The 4,640-nt window shown below is 39.4% G+C and overlaps 1 pseudogene; it reads left to right on the forward strand.

Moving 5' to 3' along the window:
- The first annotated feature begins 823 nt into the window (after positions 1-823).
- On the forward strand, positions 824-1,378 carry LOC129019035 (large ribosomal subunit protein uL22-like; annotated as a pseudogene).
- Positions 1,379-4,640: the final 3,262 nt, after the last annotated feature.

Genomic DNA, 4,640 nt, shown 5'->3' on the forward strand with positions numbered 1-4,640 from the left:
TACCTACACCAGGTTCACGTTTTCCATCTTAGAGTTATACAGGACACTGTATATAGGACCTGCAGGGATGTGGGGTACCCTACCAGTACACCCAGACATGAATGAAATGCTGCCTCAGCATCCTAGACTCCAGGCTAGCACGGTGTTGTCCAAAGAACATTTCTGAACTCCATGCTGAGGGACTGGAGCAAGATTCACCCTGACATCTCTAGGAGTTATGCTGACAAGCTCCTCAGACAGCAAAAGGGCTTGTTTTCCACCTGGCAACGGAAGTCAGGCATGGGTGGACATGAAGGAGCCTCCCAGTTCCAGTGGTTCTATTAAGCTGCAAATGTAATTTTCAGTCACAAAGAAAATAGCTGACGGAAGCCAATCACAATCAACAAATTATTTTGCCTTCTGGTTGGTCATTGTTGTAACGAAAATATTTCCTTTCAACGCATGGAAAGCAGTTTAGTAGAACTAGCAAAGAAAGATAGCATGATCATTAGTTCATTTAATATTACAGCTCATGGGACAAGCATAGATTCAGAAACATTAAATAATATTCTAGGTAAATTATCAGAAGTCAAAAAAGAGGAAAACTAGAGTTCATGACACATTAATTTACTTAGGGAATCTTCAAACATTAAAAAGAAGTAAAAATAAAGTGAACACCTATGTAGCTATCAACCAAGTTCAACAATTATCAACACCTGGCCATTCTTGTTTCTTCTGTACTTCAACCTACTTTCCCTTCCATCCCCAGTGAATTATTTTAAAGAAAGTCTCAGCTCTTCCCCTAAGTGTTTCTGCTGGCAATACTAAGTGGTACAATGTGAAAATGGTTGGCTATTCACTTGACCTGTAGAACCCCACACAATCATACAAATCAAGAGGTTCAAATTTTCCTGTTCACTTTAAGAACACTTGTGAAACTGCCCAGGCCATCAAGCCTATGCATATACAAAAAGCCATGAAGTATCTGAAAGATGTCACTTTACAGAAACAGTGTGTACCATTCCAACGTTACAGTGGTGGAGCTGGTAGGTGTGCCCAGGCCAAGCAGTGGGGCTGGACACAAGGTTGGTGACCCAAGAAGAGTGCTGAATTTTTGCTGTACATGTTTAAAAATGCAGAGAATAATGCTGAAGTTAAGGGTTTAGAGGTAGATTCTCTGGTCATTGAGCATATCCAAGTGGACAAAGCATCTAAGATGTGCTGCCGGACCTACAGAGCTCATGGTTAGATTAAGCCACACGTGAGCTCTCCCTGCCACATCGAGATGATCCTTACTGAAAAGGAACAAATTGTTCCTAAACCAAAAGAAGAGGTTGCCCAGAAGAAAAAGATACCCCAGAAGAAACTGAAGAAACAAAAACTTATGGCATGGGAGTAAATTCAGCATTAAAATAAATGCAGTTAAGGCCAGGCACAGTGGTTCACGCCCGTAATCCCAGCACTTTGGGAGGCCGAGGTGGGTGGATCACTTGAGGTCAGGAGTTTGAGACCAGCCTGGCCAACATGGTGAAACCCCTTCTCTATTAAAAATTAAAAAATTAGCTGGGCGTGGTGGTGCGTGCCTGTAATCCCAGCTACTCAGGAGGCTGAGGCAGGAGAATCGCTTGAACCTGGGAGACGGAGGTTGCAACGAGCCGAGATCGCGCCACTGCACTCCAGCCGGAGTGACAGAGCGAGACTCTGTCTCAAGACAATAAATAAATAAATGCAATTAAAAGTTTTAAAAAGTCCCAGATATCACATAATTTTATCTTTTAAAAAGCCTTTAGTTTGTATCACTAAAGATAAGGCAATTTTTAAACATACTACAGTATCATCACATCTAAAAATATTAATAATAATTCCTAGATACCATCAAATAAACAGAAAGTCTAGCTGTCATACCTGTACCCTCCTCTGTTGCCTCTCTCTCCCACAGTAATATTTTTTAGTTTTGATTTGTCCTTCAATTTTTTTTATGTAAGCAAATAAATACATTAAATATTTGTTGTTTTTTCCTTCACAGAGAAGAGGTAACCCATTATACACATTTTCTGCATCTGGATTGCACTTAAAAATTATTCTCACTTGATACCAATAAACAGAGAACTTTGTTCTTTTTTTCAGCTACATAGTACTCCAACATGTGACGGTATTTTATTCAACCATTACTCTGTTGATGGACATTTGGGCTATTCCCAGTTTTTTGCTCTTACTAGTAGTGTTATCACGCAAAGCCTTGTGTATATGAATTTCTTATTTTGAGAGCATCTTTGGAATAGATTCCTAGAAGTGGGACTGATGAGTCAAAAGGCAAATGCATATAATGTTGCTAGCTATTGTCAAACTCTCTTCTATAAAGATTATACCACTTAGTATTGCCAGCAGAAATGAGTATGGTGTCCTTCTTTATGATTTTTTTGGCCCTCTGAGAAAAGAGAAATAGTATTTCAGTGAGGTTTCAATTTTCTTTTTTTTTTCTGTAATCTATATTTTGAGAACTTCATTCTAAGAGAACAAGACTCCTTTTGGACAGTAACACCATTGGAATCGTCAAAAAAGAAAAATCTTCCCTGGCTACATTATGTGTTGAATAAAGAAGTTTTTCTTGCAGATAGGCTTGAGTTGTCAAGTTTTCATTCAGAGCAGCTCAAGCATCGGGAGTTTATGAAAATGGAATAGTTGAAATTCATAGAACTAGAAGCCTCAAAGAGCTCTTTTTACCAGCATATTCCATTGAATACCTTTGGAGACATTCATACCCACCAAATACTCAGAGTATACTTTTTGAGAAGATTAAAACTAACTTAGAAGTTGGAGGTTCTTGGCACAATAAAGAAAAGCAATGCTTAACCCTGAAAGATTAACTGGGGAAAAACATGATATCTTCAGTCAAAACTTTATGGAACTTTCATTTTAAAAAACTTGATTTCACCTTACCCATGACCAAGTACCCCCAAAGAAATGTGTATAACATATCATTTATACGAGCTGTTTGAATTTAAACACTGAATAAATGCTTGCAAAAGCATATATTTGTCCTAACTTCTATTTTATTTTTAAATCAACTTTGGCATTTTCACACTGTAAAGTGAGTTTTTTATGTGAGGGCTTGCTTTACAGAAATTTCAATATCCCATGTTTACAAAGGAGCACTCACTGAGGATTCAATTCTCTTGCATTTAATTTTCCCAAGTTGCCAGCTAGCAGGCCACCAATCTATGGAGCATTCAACATTTAGGGATGAACTTTCATGGGCCCTGGGGATGCAAAGATGACTACTTTGTGGTTCCTCGGTAGAGGAGCTGAAAAGTAAACATGTAAATTAATACAGCCTATGATATAGGACCAACCAGGGTGTGTTGTCATTGTTGACATGTATCTCTGCTAGAAAAGTTCACTCTTCTTTATAAATGACAGCGTTATTGAGCTGTTACCAACAGTAATTCACATGACCAATGGTGGACAACCAGGACTCCAAGATGGCGTCAGTCGCACCAGTGAAAGAGAGGAAAGTCATGGATGCCTAACTTGGGGAGCTGCCAAGCTGGCTATTGATGTGGGGTTTCACCCCAAAAAGCATGATTGGAGCATTTCAAAGAAGTTACTACCCACATTAGAACAAGTACCTCACAGGAAGGAAGGGAGCATTGCAGGGGTTTCTATGGCTGGCAGCTTACAGCTTTTCCTCTATGTTCTTTCTTACAAAGAGCTCAACTGTGAGCAACTCTGCAAGTATCACCCAAGAGGGGCCAGTGAAGGGTGCACTCTGCCCTTCTGACCATGAGCTCCTTGGCCCATCACCCCTTTGTGAGAAATTCCATCACTGCTGAATCCTTTTATATCCTAATTGAGAACTAATGCCCAAACAGAAGATGACTGGTATGTGTAAAGAAATACAAATAATAAAATTCACATATCATATAATTCATCTCTTTAAAGTGCACAATTCAGTGGGTTTTTTGTGTGTATATTCAGAGTTGTGCAACCATCACCACATTCAATTTTAGAACATTTCATCACCCCCAAAAAGAAACTGTGCATCCACTAACAGTCACTCACTATTTCTTCCAACCTGCACCCCCCACCCCAAGCCCTGGGCAACCACTAATCTTTGCATTCTCCCTAGATTTACCTGTCTGGGATATTTCATACAATTAAATGAAAATGAAATCATACAAAATGCAGTCTTGGTGACTGTCCTCTTTCATAATGTTTTTGAGGTTCGTCAGTGTTGTACTATGTATCAGTATTTAATTCCTCTTTCTTTCCAAATCATAGTCCATTGTGGATATACTATGTTTTCTGTTGTTTACTGTTTGATATGGTTTGGATTTTTGTCCCCACACAAATCTCTTGTTGAATTGGAGGACGGGCCTGGTGGGAGGTGACTGGATCATGGGGGCAGATTTCCCCTGTGCTGTTCTCATGACAGTGAGTGAGTTGTCACAAGATCTGATGGTTTAAAAGTGTGTGACACATTGCGGCACTATTCACAATAGCAAAGACTTGGAAACAACCCAAATGTCCATCAATGATAGACTGAATTAAGAAAATGTGGCACATATACACCATGGAATACTATGCAACCATAAAAAAGGATGAGTTCATGTCCTTTGCAGGGACGTGAATGCAGCTGGAAACCATCATTCTCAGCAAAC

Source organism: Pongo pygmaeus, chromosome 17, assembly GCF_028885625.2.
Source record: "Pongo pygmaeus isolate AG05252 chromosome 17, NHGRI_mPonPyg2-v2.0_pri, whole genome shotgun sequence".
In the NCBI taxonomy this organism is placed as follows: domain Eukaryota; kingdom Metazoa; phylum Chordata; class Mammalia; order Primates; family Hominidae; genus Pongo; species Pongo pygmaeus.